The sequence below is a fragment of the Cyprinodon tularosa genome, unplaced genomic scaffold (genome assembly GCF_016077235.1).
Source record: "Cyprinodon tularosa strain WSP-4 unplaced genomic scaffold, ASM1607723v1 ctg107, whole genome shotgun sequence".
Taxonomy (NCBI): Eukaryota; Metazoa; Chordata; class Actinopteri; order Cyprinodontiformes; family Cyprinodontidae; genus Cyprinodon; species Cyprinodon tularosa.
The window spans coordinates 2,094,223-2,111,532 of record NW_024037860.1 but is presented as its reverse complement, the minus strand read 5'-3'; the positions used below and the strand labels follow the sequence as shown (position 1 = coordinate 2,111,532).

Here is a 17,310-nt window from a genome sequence, read left to right as displayed (position 1 = left end):
ACATTTGTTTACAACCAGCAGGAACTTGAACAAGAAGCCGTTACGTGATTAAAGAGCGCTACCCAGAGAGAGTGTAAGCAGGCGTGTGTGTGGCGCAACCCTCTGGGTTTGGCAACAATCGACGGGTTCCAGGAGAACCGAAGCACAGTAAGAGCGCACCGTGATCAGTGACGAGGAACATTCATATTCAAAGGAAAACAGATTCAAAGTAGCAGAGCCAATATGCAGGATTTTGTGTACTTTATTGAAGCTTTTGTTGCTGTGAGCATGTGACTATTAATAATATGCACTCGTTGTGGCTCAGGCTGCATATGTGTGTGATTTTGTGTGGCTGAGTTAACTTTCAATCCCTCAGCAACCTCTTAAATCTATACCCAATAAAAATCAGCACCGGCTTGAAAAACAAAACCCAGGGAAACATCTGTAAAACATTGATTTCGCAGATTGCAAACCAACTGCATGGCTAATGAGAAAAGAAATCATTTTTGATTAATTAACCTAAAATTGGAGGATCTAAGCTGCCACTGGGGAGATGACAAGTGCTGCAGGCTTGAGATCACACAGGGGGTAGGTGGGTGAGGGGGAGTAGCAAGGAGGGAGTGAAGCGGGGGTGTTGGTTGGTACAGTGGAGCTGCTGCTTTAGTCCAACGTCACTTCAATGAAGGAAAGAGGTATGGCTCCCATTACTGAGCCAAATTTACCAAGAGCCTCTCTGTGGTAATCAAATAAGAGTAAAATATTTTCCACTTGATGATGATTGTGCCCATTCTATTCATGAGGGGAAACATGGCGGTTAAATTTAGCCGGGGTGGAATTTAAAACTTTTACAGTATTTTTGTTAAGTTAGCTTAGGAATGGCTTCGGACAGACCACACCGGGCAGCTCACACGGATGTCACTCCTTTAACTTCTGCAGTTATTGTGCAATAATGAAACGTTTGGGGGATTTGTTTGCATTTGGAGAAAATCTTTCTGACATTTTCCTGAATCTGGAAAACTTGTGGTGTTCAATAGTTTGGAAAACTTGAAAGGAACTAATACCGCTACCACCTCGGGATATGTTTGGAGTGTAATTCAGAAACGGTTTGGGCTTTGCTTATAATATTGTTCTCTGTAGGAAACTTTCTATCCTTAAAATTTAGTGTCTTAAAACAAAGACTGAAATAACTGATTGTATTCATATAAAACATGTCTAGGCATGTTAGTCATGAGCTAATGTGTCCCTTGGATAATTCAGCTCTCTGTCAACAGTTGTTATTGGATCTACTTCATTAACTTTTTAATCTTCTTGTAACGGTGAAATTATAAACGTCATTCTTTGTGAGTTACACAAAGAAAACTATCATCTACAGATAATTGTCTGCAGAAGTAGCTTAGAGGAAAAGAAAAACATTTTTAAGCTATGAAGATTTATAAATCAATAAAATAAATAGGTATATGCTTTTTCTGTTATTATGCCATGAAAAAATTAGAAATGCAACGATGCAATGATGTACGGAAGAAATGAATCCCACTGAAAGGAATTTATACACAGAAGTTCAGTTTTTGTGTGAGAATTTTGCTTCTGGGACCGTCTCACTGCCTCCAAATTGTATGGTTTAATAATCAAAGTGAAAACATTGTTGCCATATCATCAACCTGTGGAACTTTAGATTTTAAAATGGCTTAAAAACTGAGATTACAATAAAAAAATAAAACTATTAATAAACTGATGTAAGGAAGCCGTAAAATTCGGCAACTTTTGGATAAAAGCGCTTGAGGCACAGGCTAAGGCGCCAAAACAGCAATTGGGGTTAACAGCGCGGTATTAAATTTGCTAAATCTATTTTCCGTTTAGGATAAAAACCTTTTATTCCACTTTTTTTTGTAGCTTTAACACTTAAATCTGTGTTTAAAAATCGTAAAAGGATCTTGGCCAATTAAAAAGCTTTAATGTCAAGTTTTATCCTCACTTGCAGTTTAAGATTTGCTGCTTCACAAAAATCTGATCAGTGCTGAATGAATCTTACAAATAAACATAAAAAATAGGAAACATTTTAGGCTTCAAGCTGCTCAGCTATATATCTGAGGCAATGACAAATACAGTTTTACATGTAAAACATGTGGTCCACTCATATGTGCAGATCGTTTCTAAAAATCCTCGAAGAAAGAAAAGAGAGGAAGTATCATGTTTTCCTCTTTCAAAAATAATCCTTTCTGATCTTTAAACCAATCATTAGTTGTTGTTTTTTTCTCTTTTAAGAAAATCAGAGCATCTTAGACACTATTTGGAAATATTTAGTTGTGACAAATGAATTATGGGAAAGCAAAACAATGGAATTGGTCATTTATTAACATTGTCTGAAAAAAACAAAAGCAAAACAATAAAAAAATTTAACATGTTCTACACAAGCACATGTAGTTAAAACACTTCTACATTAGCTAAATGCTTATTTTTCTCGAAATAAGACTATAATAATTAATATTTCCAAGTTTTTTTCACTTTTATAATCATTGTATATCCCTTTTAGACATCTAATTTGTATTCCAGTTTCATTTCACTTATTTTATATTTCTATTTAGAATATTTTTTTAAATACAGTGAAACATCTGTGTGTTTACGCAAAGGTTATCGTACCGTGAGAATCTCATATCAGCCCATACTTAGTGTGCAAATAAGATCAGACCTGCCTAGGCCTTAAGGTCAGCTTTCTCTGAGGAAAAAAATAATAGCTATACTGCCTACAAAGACATGTTTCTTGAAAATTAAACTACAAAAGTGGGAACCTTTTATCATGAAGCACTTTGGTTTGATCCAAACACAGCAGAGTCATTTACAGAGACAGAAAACTAAGCACTCATATACAAACATATCCCATAATAGACGGTGATTCCAGGGAGCCAAGCTGAGTTGTACTCACAACACAGCTGGCTGTCTGAGGTCAGTCAGGAACTCACAGAGTTTATTTGTCCGACTGCTTTATTTGCTTTTTAATACGGCAGATTTGACAGATCTACGTGAAAAGAATGGCAGCGAGTAAAGAGTGTGGGAAATCCCTCCCCACTGAAGAAAGCACTCGTTCCTTTTCTCCTTTTAATTCTATTAGTTTTTCATAATTCATTAGCGTCTTGGCTGTTTGGTCCCGACGCCTTCATTTTACCGTTCCTCAACTGAACAACGTATAATGGCTGTACCCTAGCAGCTCAGCAGGGAGCTGCAGTAACAGCCTCCCAGCCCTCTGATGGCTAGACAGTAGGCCATTGTAAAGCTGAATCGCCATGGATTTATAGCTGTGGTCCTGGCTTCCCAGAATGCAACGTCACTCTGTCACCATGTCATCAATCTGCTGTCTCTGACCAAAGACAAAGAGGCAAAAAATTGCAGCCGAAAAGGGGGCACATCGGCAAGAGCGAAACTTATTTATGCATGATCTCATTTTTATCAGCTGCCCTGTCTATCATGGTAGGCACAAACTCACAAGTCTGGGTCGCACATGCTTTGTAAAATCCAGGTTGCATAATAAGACGTGGTAGAGAGGGCGCCTTTCAACAATCATAGTTTTAAGAATAATCTCATCTTCTATGAGGATAAAGCCTGCTGTATGTTGGAACCCTTATAAGCAGGTGATAAAATTTGGCCCAAAGCAACAAATTTTGTCAAAGAATGCATTTTTGAGTATGATTGATTAAAAAAATAACATTTACTCTAAAAATACAATAATAAAAAACAGACTCATACCCTTTAAAATACTAAAATACAGGGGAACTCCTGAACTCTTTTCCCATGATCGGTGCACAGAGGCTGATTTATCAGCTTCATAAAGGAGAGGTTCCGTGTCTTTTTTAAATGAGCAAGGGAAATCTAAATCCTCATGATTAATATGCTCTCGAACCCTCACATAGCCATGGCAACCGGGGTGATTAGCCATGCCATGTGGAGGATTCTAGCCCCAGACATAAAAGTAGTGTTTTTCTGGTAGTAGCCCCCCAAACTCTTTCAAAGTTGTTCCTGTAACAGAAAACATTTAAAATCTAACTTAAACATTATGTGCTTTAGATGAAAATATTAATGAAATTTTATGATACTGTAAAAAAAAAATAAATCACCAGTATTCGACTTCTCATGTCTGCTCTCATCTTGCTGTGATCTATTACAGTTTTAGTTAGAATGCCTGTCAAAGATTTTTGGGAATAGATTTCATGTTGTGACACCAGTTCTTTCATACAGACAAAATCATCAAGTTAAACAAAAAAAAGAGGACTTATTATCAGAATGAAAAAAATACAAAGTCCCAGGAAACAGATGGAGGCGTAGCAGCAGAACTAAAAGACCAACAAGCTTCTCACCACAAGGTGGGACGACTAATTGTGTTAAATGGACGACAATGGTAATAAGAAGTAATATTATATATAATAATACAGGGTAATCCTTTACCAAGATTGAACAATCTGTACGTATGTTGCAGATTACATGCTTCTTTTAAATATAATTCCTCCCAATACCCCCAAATCCATGTAAAAAGCTAGTGAAATTATTATTCCAAATTGTGTTTTCAAACAAATCTCTCTTCTGTTAAGAAGTTAAACAGGGATAGCTATTTTAGATGTTACCTGTACAAGTTAGTCTAGACTTAAAAAAAATATAAAAATCCTTTGCCTGCAGAAGTGATAGGAGACTCCAGTGGAAAGCCCACTGCATTATTAGCACCAAAAGGTTGACCTGTTCTAAGTCTCTCGGTATTTTATCTGTCCCGATCAAGGTTCTTTATTCCACGTCAAATGATCAGGTCATTAGCTAGACACTGAAGAACCGAATGAGTGCTGAGGAGGTAATTCAGCAATTTGATTCAGGTGTGGAAGCAGCACATAACTCAAAGGTGCAGGACACTGGACTATCAGGAGCAGAGTTGAAGAACCCTGTCCTGGATCAACATTGTGGATTAATTATACAAAAACAAACCCAACTTTATCAGACATTTCATCATTCACATTTGGCAGGTCAGCCTAGAGAAATGCTTTAAAATTATGCAGGATAAAGTGCAACTCCAAACCTACAATTTGCTGCATTCACCTGAACAGTATGGGTAAGCTTTGTGGGGAGAATTTCATTGGTATGCTCTCCTCTCTCTTTCTTATGCTTCTCCTCTCCACATGCATTCATATTTCAAATTGGCAGTCTTATTCAGCTAGAGTTTATGCTTCAGGTAATGCTAATCTATGTATAGGTTGGATTAGAAGGACACCGGAATACGAACGCCTCTGGAACTGTGCAGCTGTGGTTGTTTGCATTGGTCTGTGTCATAAAGTCACATCTATTCTTAAGCGCTCATTCTCTCCCAATTCTTTAGAGCCTGCCTGTTGATGAGTGGGTCTTAATAAAAAATATATCCTTTAAATTAAAAAGAGTTTATGTTGGCAGAATCCACCATTCAGTGAGAAATACTGTCTGTTTTTTTGTTTTTTTTACAAGAGCCACAAAGATAAGAGGTATAACAGTAAAAGTAATCAATCTTTATATCTAACTGCCCTTCTTAAGAAGGCTTTAATTTGACGAGAGAAAAAAAGGATAAATTATAAAGAAAAATCTTGTTACACTGACTGTAGATGATTTCAATTAGTAGCAAAACTTATATTTTTTAGTTTTGCTCCCCAATATAAACAAATATATGGGGACTATAAACATGAAAGACTATAAATGTCTATAAATGAAATAAGACCGTTGCACATTTACTCTATGTATGTAATCCACTTTTCTACTTTCAGGTATGCGTAAAATAAAATCTGTGAGGTACAAACAAAGTGAAGATTTACAAATACTTTAGAAATGTGGATGTAAAAATAGGAGAAGACCTAGAGAAAACTTACCCACTGTGACAGAAGTTTGCTGTTGACGCCTTGAACTCGTCAAGTACCCGATCTGAGGCTACTTTAATTTACGGTGTCAATAACATTGCAGTGGAAACACAGTTAGCATGATGGATGGAGACATTTTGGGCTGACTTTTCTCCAAAGTGCCAATTGTTGAAAGTAAGATAAATAAAATCTGCCATTATCTAAATCACCTCACAAAGCCTCTGCTGCTGCTGCATGTTGATGCTGTTCAGTGTTTAAGTATTTTCTGCTTGTAAGGAATCAAAATTTCTTCAATGCAAAAGTCGTTATTCAAAACCTTTATGAATTATACTTCCTTTACAAAAAGTTAAGTAGTTGCAGAGACTGCAGAGATAAAACCTGAAGATGTTTTCTCTCTTCACATCCACGGTATTTTGAAAAAGTTTGATTTAAACTCATTACTGCTAAGAGCTTGATTGTTGTCTTGGACAAAACGTCTTAACAGTAGGGCACAAAGTTCAATTAAAAGGAGAGAAGAGAGGTGAGCATTGATTTGAAAGACAGTATTTCAAACTACAGCCCAGAGCACAGGGCATGGCTCTCACACTGATGACACTAATTCTTCAGGGAAATTTGTGTTAGTTGGTGTCTAGACGTTTTATTACTTAAGCAAAGCAAGGAGATCAGCCTCTCCTTTGCTCCCAAGTCTCAGTTAAATACTTCTGAGCAGCAAAGGTTTGAGATAAGGGACATCTTTGATTTGCAGTTAGTAAAGTTATAAGCATTCAACTCGCTGATCCATTGTAGTTCATCTGTTGAGCACATTGCTGATCAGAGGTGCCCTTTAAAAAGTTTGATAAACTTTTGAGGATGGAACAACTAATTACCCTGCAACAGACTGGTGACCTGTCAAGGTTGTACCCCCTCTATCGCCCATAGACTGCTGGAGAGTATGGGTTGCCAACTGTCCATTGAAAAACAGAATTGTTCCGTATTTAGAAATAGAAGTACTTGTCCCATATTTAGTGGAAAAGGAATGCACTTTGTCCTATATTACTGTGAGAGCAAAAAAACAGTTAGTAAAATGCTAATGGAAAATAAAGAACAAGGGCTCGTTAGATACAAAACTTACAGTAAACTTATTCCACAGCCCTTTCCTGCGTTGTGTCCAATGAGCTGACAACATATATGGAACAATCCAGAATACCCTCATCCCATTGGTTGAGCCAAGTGTTGCTCACGGAGAAGATAGCAGGAGACGACAGCACACTATCGGGGATGAACGCAGTACTGTAGTTTAGAGGCTGATGCTGCTTTTTTGGGCGGTGCACCTTCGCATATCGATGCTCATCCTCTGAAAAAAAAAAAAAAAAAAGACGCAGAAATATATGGAGGAATGGGAAAAAAAAAATACCTGGAAGGAAGAAGTCCGCAATAATGAATATAAAGCACACTGCAAATATGTATCTAATTCAATGCAGATTTGAGTGCAGTAGTTAAAAAAATAATTTCACACACAAAGGGGGGCTAAAAAAAAAAAAAAAAACACCAGGAGGGATAAAGGCAATCGGTTCAGCTGGCATGCAAATGAGGTCCTTTTTTTTTGTTTCAGGGAGTTGGCAACCCTACTGGAGAGCCACACCAGCCCCACAGTGACCCGGATGGATGGATGGATGGCTGGATGGCTGGATGGATGGATGGATGGATGGATGGATGGATGGATGGATGGATGGATGGATGGATGGATGGCTGGATGGCTGGATGGATGGATGGATGGATGGATGGATGGATGGATGGATGGATGGATGGATGGATGGATGGATGGATGGATGGATGGATGGATGGATGGACAAAACCACTGCTTATAATAACATAAGGACAGGGATGAAGATACAAAGAAAAATGGCAAAGACAGTTCAACAAATTTAGCAAGGAATATTAGCAAAATGAGACCTGGATTTCTAGAAGCTGGATGAAGGTACAGGAGCATACGTGATAAGTGTGAGTTAGAAATTCGACAGTCAAATTAGAAAAATGCCTTCAGAAGTGAGCAGGAAGAACACCTTAACTACTTACACCTTACATTTGGGATTATAAATTACAAACCAGGGAGGGTTATTCCACTATACTGTTTGAATCAGTTTCCCAAGCAAGACTCCAGGTAGAGCACAACTACCAGGCAAATAAAGCACCACTTAGCGTTGTGGCATTTGTTGAAGATCCTGTAGAGAAGTTGCCGGTTTATATTTTGAATCTGAAAGACTTTATTTGAAAGCTATACCCTGATCAGGAGTTCTGTGTAGTCTGGTTCATTGCTATGGCGTCATTCCAAAATGATGTGATCAGAACGCCAAGCAGAGGGCAAAAACTTTCGAGTACATTTACTAATCATTTCATAATTAACCAACAATTAAAGATATGAGATGTTATAGCAAACGTTTTCAATGTATTTTTTCTAGCAATACTGCTGCATACATTTCTTATTCTTTTAATTAACGAGCAGACACATCCAACTCCACAGATGAGAAAGAAACCTCAGAAGAAATGGACGGTTTTATTTCTAAACAATGACAAGATGATAATGGAGTTCAAAGTTTATGACTGTTTAAAGCATCTGATATTAGCAATTCGCAAACATTCCCAAAACTGTTGAGAATGTTAGCTTAACACTTTGATGCTCAAAAGGCTGCTGGTATTGCTAAATCCTGCATGTTTCTTCATATACTGTGGGCTCAAAAGTCTAAAACTGAATGCTTCCGGCGTATTCCATTAAACCTTCCTCTTTTCTGCTTTGAGACTTTCTCTCTCATTCTATCATAATTTAAATTAGCAGCAGAAATTTTTAAACTGGAAAACAAAAGTAAAAAAAAACATTTAAACCTGATTCTTAGATCCCTTTCTTTTATTAAAAATGAACTATTTTTGGCATTCTTTTCTCAGTAACACTAAAAAGGCTTGTTGAAAGCATGACTTGGATTCAATATGGTGCATGATCAGATCAATAGTGGGTTTTTGGTGTTATGGCGAGTCAGTCATGTGTTAATGCATTCTGTCACCAGTCAATTTATAAATATCAAAGCATGCTTGAATTTTGAAATTTTGAATAACCATGAATGGTTTTCTGAAAAAGCTGTTTAAAAACATGGCAAATGCGTAACTTAGACCAGTAGGTAGAGGAATGAACTCATAGAGATACGTGCAATTAAGGAGTTTTTGGAAAACACAAACACACCAGGTGAACATCTTCATAACATAACTTTGTACTGAACTAAAAGTTTAGTACAAAGCATATAATTCCCATACATTTTGAAGAGGTCTGTAGAGTGCAAAGTAATGCTTTGGGGGGATGGGTTTTGGCAAAGACCTGAGGAGTAACCAGTAAATGAGTTACTTTTGAAATGACTTGTTATGGTTGCCACGGCAAGTCCTTTAAATTTTTAAACAAGACACTGGATGGCCTTCCTGCTCCACCTGGAATTAAAGAACATGGTTCCACCAAATTAAATATGCTAATTTAGTTCAGTGCACCAAAGAAGTGCAGAAAAGTGGAAAAGAAGCACAAAAGAAAAGAAGAATTAAATTACTTTAATTAAAAACACATACCTCATTAATCATTTATCATTATGAACAGCTTCAACAAGAAACAGTAAAACACTTTTCAGGGGCAAGAATGAATGGGATCAATCTTCCCCCTACAGAAATACTAGTCTATATTTAAAGACTAACCTTTTCCAGATTGGTGAAGCCAAAAAAGCAGGAAATTCTCACATATGTGAAATCTTTCATTGAAAATAGGGGGAAATACATTTTTTATTTCATATAAACTAAATAAACACATCTTGAAGTTTAGTTATAAAATCTATCACATCTATCAATATCATAATCATTTTCTTTTGATTCCCAAAGCTCTTCTAAGTTTTTTTAGTTTCCATCAAAAGTAATTTGATCAAATTCAAATGTTAATCAGACTTTTCAAGTATATTTTTTAAGATGAAATTTAGTCAAATTAGAAGCAAATAAATCCAAGTTATTAAAAAAGAGAAATCTAAACTCTAAAGCACCAACACCTGACTTAATCTCTTTGTTATAATTTCACTTAAGCATAGTGCCAAGCAGAAGACTTCAAACATTCAAACACACACACTCGAGTAGATTAGTGGAGCTCCTGAGAGTGTGTGTCACATTTTAGTGGAAAATTACAGCTCTTTCAACAATTCCTCAGTCGGAATCCCATTCTAAAGTGGATTTTATCTGCAAATCACAATTATTTTGTTCATGCTCTGTTTTAATGGGCACCCCTGCTGGGCTGAAGAAGACACTTCTCTATTCATAAATGTATTACTGCTGGGGAATCATTAACTTATTGTTAGCAGCGCGACTGATGGCTTATTGACATGACAACAGTCAGCCAGCAGTTTTTGTCTTTAAGCCTAGCGTCCATATCACTGAAAACAATGTCATTTAGCCCATTTTCACCACTCCCCTTTTGTGTTTGAGCTTAGTGAAAGTGACCAGAAAGGAAAGAGAGAAAAAAAACATGAAAAGATAAGTGTATGCTACATTCCAGGGAAGACTGAGGAGTTTTTGTTTTCTCTTTCAGATGAGGAGCAGGAATAATAAAAGCCCCAGATCCCAGCCTGGCAGGGAGAGAAGGGTGTGAAATGATGATAAAAGGCAGAAATCTGTGTTTGCTTCAAATGATAAAGTGCTTCTGCTCATGTCAGCTTAAGAGAATGGTGATAAAAGCCCAAAGAGTGACAAAAAAACAAAACAAAACAGAAAAACAAGAGCAGGGACCATAAATTGCTATGTGTGAATTATCTTTAAACGGTAGCTCCGTCTAGATATTTATGGCTGCAGAAGAGTCATAGAGTCTGACAGTTTGCACAGATGGTGGCCATCCTCGGTCAACATTCAAATAAAAACGGAGCAAGCATCTCCCTCTGTGTCCAGCTATTCCTCTCCCAGGGAAAGCAGCCTCGGATGAAAGGACAGGGGGGTGTAAAAGTGTTTAAGTAGCCAGAAGTTGTAAAAGAATAAAGAAAGTAGAATCTCTTTTCACTGCAATCCTTTCTGCCTTGTTGAGCTTTATTAAATTCTGTCATTCTTTCCTATCTTGCTCCTTTTATCTGCCTCTTCTCATGCGTAGCGCGGATGTTTTCATTATTTTTTCCTCTTTTTTTCAGATTCTTTGGGCTGGGGTATTCCTGCTGCATTTAATAAAATTAGGCACAAACCTAAAAACATGCATCCAAAGTAGGAATTCATTGTATAAAAAAATACAAATAAAAGACTGATATGTAAGGCTCACAAGCTAGTTAGAAGCCATTTTTCTTTCAATTGATGACAGAGTTAAATTTCAAAGGAGCTTGTAATCTTATAATAAAGCATTCCATAATAAATCAGAACACTAAACATAAATAAAGACTAAACTATGCTAGTGTATTCAGTGTCTGTGGCTGTTTCAAGCAATTCTTCTAAAAGTAGATTGCTTAAATAATTAGGTCTATATATCTTAGGCAAGGTTTCTGTCATCCGAATCAACAGTTTATTTGTCTGATTTCTTTAGCTGTAAAGGGAATAATCTCATCTTCAATAATAATTAGTTGTTTTTTCCCCCCATAGTATTAGGTGGATTATAAGGACCCAGTGACACTACAGTCTAAATTCTGGTAACATGCTCTGCAGTTAATAAAAAAAAAAAAAAAAGCTGTTATTTTTACAAGCATGGTTTGGCGTCAGGAGACGCGTAATTATTAAAGGTATTTTGATTTATATCGGAAATTGTAGCACAGATCATGGAATGATGCAGGTTGCAATTGTAAGTCAGTCATTTGAGATTTTTTGTGAGATTTTAACTGATTTCAGCATTACAAGCCAGTAACAGCTTATATTTCTTACATTTGTATCTTCAAGCTCTACATGAGCGAGTCACACTGACAGGAGTCTTACAGCGCTATGTGTCCCTGTGGTTTTATGTGATACTTAATGTGATATTGCAACAATTTTCTAGATCCGTTATAATCTGTAGGTACAGAAAAACATATGAAACAAGACATACACTTAGACGTAAGACTCAAGCACTTTTATAAAATATAAAACTGTGCAGGATAAAAACAAAATAAGCTAGAAGTCAAAAACACTTAAAAGCTAATTATTATAGCACCAAAATAAATAAATAAATAAAAAATAAACCCTCACTGCAAGACTTTTATGGCATCTAAGTAGACAACTGCATTTGAAATGTAGCGCTTTTTCGTCTTCTTGAAACTTTAAATGTATTATATGTGACATTGTTGAATATATTTATTACACTGGGCAATAGGATCCTCTATGTCAGGTCATTGCAGGTTGGCAGCCAGGATTATCATTCAGAGCGTCAGCATGGGAAAAAAAAATCTTTGAACCTGGACAGGAGATTTTGATCTATAAACTGGTAACATAAGCTACATTACAGTAGTTATTTACTTTTGATCAGAAGCAAAAACATAATTGTATGTTGATATATGAAACACAAAGTTAACATCTATTCATGTTTTGGACACATTTTTAGATCAAAATAATTATTCTTATTAGAAAAATTCTTTACACTTTCTCTTTAGAAGCTTCCAGCCCTCGCAGAGTCTAATAGCCTGCTGCAAAATAAGGTAAATATTTTAACCCTTTTCCATGTTGCCATGGATTTACAGAAATACTATAAATCAACGCGGCATTCTTATTACCAATATATCAGTTCCACCAGTTCTGCAATAGCCTTCTTTTGTTTCTCTCTAAGAGACAAGCTTTTTCTTAGAGTATGTCTATAGTCTTCTCATTCATTAAAGCAGCTATGAAAGCCCAGCTAATGGATATGAAAGTCAGATCAATCTGGCCAAGAAACAAAGATTAGCGCGGCTTGAGTCACCATATTCCTCCATCTTGACAACCATGTCATGTCTCACAGCCTCACCTGACAGATCACAGATTGATGCTTTATCTTTCATCAGCTCAGCTTTAATCTGATAGTTCCCAATCTTTTATAATCATCTCCTCAAATAAAAAGAAGAAAAATCTCTCCCGCCCACCTGTGGAGAGAAATATCAGGTCACTTTTAAAGGGCACCCCCCCAAAAATAAATTGATAAAAAGGAATAAAGAGAGTATCTATTTATCAAATTCTACAAGAACAAAACACAACCTTTAGAGTAAATGAAGATGAGAATGAAGAAAAAGCTGTTCTGTAAAGCAAACGGTGATTGTGGAAAGAGTTTCTGGTAAGGGGTGGCACTCTCTCCTTTAGCCGGCCAAACAAACAAACAAAGAAAACAAAGGGGGGGTTGGCGAGACAGAGTGCAATCACTGACCTTTGTTCAAAGAAGCCATCTAATCTGTTTCCACTTTACTTAATTAGAAAAAACAGAGGGATTTTTAATGTGGCCAGTGTTAATGGGAAACAGCTCGTAGGTGCTAATTAAATAGAGAAGAAAAAGTGATCTCTTCAGTATCTTTGAGGTTGTCAATCTATTTGTTCAGTCTCTGCAAACATGGCTGATGTTTCTTTAAGAAGCCAAACAGTGGCCAAGATATTCCAGCTTCTCTGTATTTGTTCTGTAAACGCATTAACAATTATTTCACACTTAGGTTGGGAGAATTTCTGGGTCTGTTTTTTGTCAAATGTGTCAACTCTGTAATGTATGCTTTTTTTTCCTCCTCTGCGGCTGTTGGCTTTTCCCCACTGAAGGCTAAGTCCCCTACGCAGATGCTGATTAACTACATCTTTATAGGATCAACTAAGGAAACATGTGTGCCCTTGAGGTGGCTAATACATTCATTTCCCCTTTGACTTCTACTGTTAAAAGAAGACAGTCCAGCTGCTCGAGCAATACTGGCTTAACCAAGTCGTTTGTTGAGCGTCGGGGGGACTATGATGGAGGGCCAACTGCAATATCAATGGAAACGTAGCTTTTAAGATAGATATATAAATAATAAGCTAATTTATTATACATTTAGAGAATTTTCAACATTTTTAAAAATAAACCAAAATGTTGTTTAAAGTTAAATTAATCTTTTTCCAAGTCGATAACAGTTTTCATTACTAATCCCTGGCTAACTGAGGTGTTTTTTTCTGTTAGCTATTCTTTGCAATAGGAAAAGTCTGTGATAACAATCACAATTCAGGAAATGTCTAAAATAAATTAGCCACTTAATTATGTGCCTATATCTTTAGTCAGGTAAACCATTCCTAGCAAGATACCTTCACCATGTAAAGATTCATTTATTTCATTGCAAAATGTCTCCAAGTATTTTAAGTAGATGTTTGTATTCGTTTACTTGCTTATGCTACCTATTTAAGAAGGTTTTTACATTTTTACTAAACTTCTGAGGACCAACATGTCTTGTGGGGGCCAAATGCTGGTCTTTTTGTAGTGGACCCACATGTTTAATGTTAGGGAGTCAGTCATGAGGTATGGTGTGGATTAATTTTAGGTTAAGGTTAGGGTTAGGAATATACTGGTAATGGTTATGATAAATGTCATGGTTAGTGGAAACTATAACAATTAAATTGACTCAGTTAAATTGTAAATTCAATGTAAACTTTCTGTAGAAAGATAGAAATGTGTGTTTTTAGGGGGGTGGTTAAATTTTGAAATACTTTATAAAACTTGTTCTAGTGTTTAACTTAAAAAGGTCAACGCTCAGCTTGTATGAGTTGCATCTATAATGTTAAATTTAAGAAACAAAATTAATAGTTTTGCAGTTAAGCATGATTTCTTCTACAAGCTTATTTTATTGTTCACAGCAAAAACAAAGAAACACAAGAGAACATATAATGTCTCCTATTCATGACAGGACCCAGTAGCTGATGACCCTAACCCCATGTTATGCACCCTTAACCACATTAAAGGCCCCTCTGTATGGGAAGTGTGTGGTCTGCCTCTCGGGGAAGGCAGAGGGATGCAGGAAGCAAATTAGCTATCTTGACCTTGGCCCAAGTTTTCCTTCCACCCGTCACCCTTCCTCCTCCTTCACCTCCTCCGAGCTGCCCTTCATCAAGCTGTACTTCAAGGGTCAGCTGGCTGACAACATGGCTCTGTGGTTCTCTAGAGTGGGGATATATTCAGATTTCAAACTTGACATGTGTCATAGAAAATTGGTTTTATGAGTGTACTTTATATGTGAGATCAGATGTGACCACGCACAAATGTTATACATATGGCAAAGTGAAAAGGCTACTTCATGTTGAAAACACAAAGGAAGGATTAAATTATTCTTTAAGGGAAAAAGGCTGTAGTTAGGGTTAACATAAAGTTATTTTATAAATCAGTTTATTATTTGTTGGTACTGTATGCATAAAAACCCCAAAACAACCTAAAGTGTTTGACAGAGGGAAAATGTTTAGATGGTAAATTATGCTGTAGAATAATATTAACGCCAGTGGGCTGTGCTTTATGTTTTAGTTTACAGTCAAGAAAACACAAGTTCACTTTAGCTAACATTAACTTCAAAGATACCTAGCAATTACTGTTTATTTAAGATCAACACGTTTCACAACGATTAAATATAGTTGATATACAGTAGCTTACAGCTGTATTTATTTCTAATTTTAGTGAGTGGACTTCTGATGATACATTATTATTTTAGTTGAAATAATTTTTTTTTTTTTTTTTTAAATCCTAATCAAAATACACTTTAGTTCTCACTGAATGGGTTAAGTCAGAAATTGGGATACAAGTTTATCCAAAGTTGATTTATCTGCAGTTGATCTTGTTGGACAACTAACTTTACGACCATTTCCTTAAAAAACTATTTAAAATGAGAAGGATAGAATAAAATATATGAATCTCTCAAACCGCATGAACAGAGATGTGGAACTTCTAATCAAAGAGGTCATGGTACAATTCAGATAAATTAAAATGAAAAATACTTTATTGATCCCTCAAAAAAATAGAATGTTTTGTAATGTTTTTTTTTTTTTTTTTAACAAGTTGCTATATGTTCATGGCTGTAGGCAGGAAGGATCTGTAGCGGTCTGTCTTGTAGTAGATCTGAAGAAGCCTTTGACATTGAAGAAACTGTTGTTGTTCAACAGTTTTCTAAAGAGAATGCTCAGAGTTGTCCACAATGTTCTTCATTTCCTGAAGAATTCTTCTATGTTGCTCTGTTATAGGTCTACTCTCAGACAACTTGCCACTTTGTTTCATTGAAGTGGATGGGACTGTGACACAGCTCCCTGTTCTCAGTGCAATCCAACAATCATTGGTGGAAGCGTCACTGTGTGGTGTTAGCCATGCTTCTTATGGTTGCTCTCAAAAGAATAATAAAACTTGGCTTTGTTAAGTGCATTAACTTCCAATAGCCCAACATTATATGTATCATGAATTGTTATTTTCCAGTGTTTTGTGTAATTGACTCAACTTTTATGTCATCAGACCCTCATCCTCCTCACACATAGGTAATTTGTCAGTTAAGAAATTGAGGCTGTCCTGCCATGCAACATGGCAGAATGGGCACTAATTTAGGTAATAAATTAAGAAGAACATCAACTTTTTATATTCAGAACAGCATAACTGCCATCTTCATTCCTTCCGCCATTTAAGAGTGCTATGTAATTCTGGACTGGACTTCATTTTTAGGATTGATTCATGTTTCTGCTCCAGCATGACTGCCATTATTTCTCTTGCAGTTATCACTGTGGGTGAGTTCGATTTCTGCATTCCCCAAGGACCCGGTCTACCTGGACTTGGTCCTTCAAAGTCTGTGAAAATAAGGAGGCTGGAACAGTTTTGGCTATGGATTCAAACAGGTCCAGCCTTCTCTGTTTTTCACCACCCATATAATGTATCACCTAAGAAGAATGGATGCAAAACTTCTAAATAATGTTCTGGGTGCTAATAACATCTTCGAGGAGCTTCCGCAGCAGTACTGTTGTCACGAATATCACATTTATAGTCTCCTCACTCCAGAGATATTAGAATCTGTGCTTATATATCAGCCAAACCCATTTGCACAATGATAGATAAAACCTTTCAATAAACCAAACATTTTCCACCACATATCTGACTCAACAGCCATTTAAAAAACTATTTTCGTTCATTTCAGATGGAACCATTCACATACTTGCATTATATTAAACTGCGCTTACAATATCCATCTGAGCACGGAGCAGCCAACTTTTTTGGACTCGCAATGAATCACGGGATACCCACAGCTACGTAGGATACACCAGAGTCTTCCAATACAAATTGGCCTTGGTGCCATGCTATGACGTAATCGGCAAACGAATCCGGCCTTCGGGAAACGCAGCCCATGACTTCAAACTCAGCCTGTGAGTCCGTGTAGGAATGAACAGAGGTTTCCTTTTCTTGGCAGCATCAACACAACACTTAATTAAGGTAATTCTTAAAGTTGCAGAAGATCTTGGAAAGCTATATTTTTGAACATACACAAACTTGCCTCTCCATTTGAACCCCTTGAAACCACACCTTCAAAACACATGAACACATGCTGTCTGCAGCGCATCT

The 17,310-nt window shown here is 36.6% G+C and overlaps 1 long non-coding RNA gene across 8 annotated transcripts in view; it reads right to left on the bottom strand.

Annotated features, from left to right (window-relative positions):
* The window catches only part of LOC119786057, a 106,491-nt gene that overhangs the window by 70,014 nt on the left and 19,167 nt on the right, over window positions 1-17,310 (bottom strand). For 7 of the 8 annotated variants that reach the window (XR_005281142.1, XR_005281139.1, XR_005281140.1 and 4 more), the window contains one exon: window positions 6,943-7,164. The exons of the other annotated variant lie outside the window; for it this stretch is intronic. This is a non-coding gene — a long non-coding RNA (uncharacterized LOC119786057). The remainder of the gene's footprint in view (window positions 1-6,942; window positions 7,165-17,310) is intronic. 8 annotated transcript variants of the gene reach the window in all.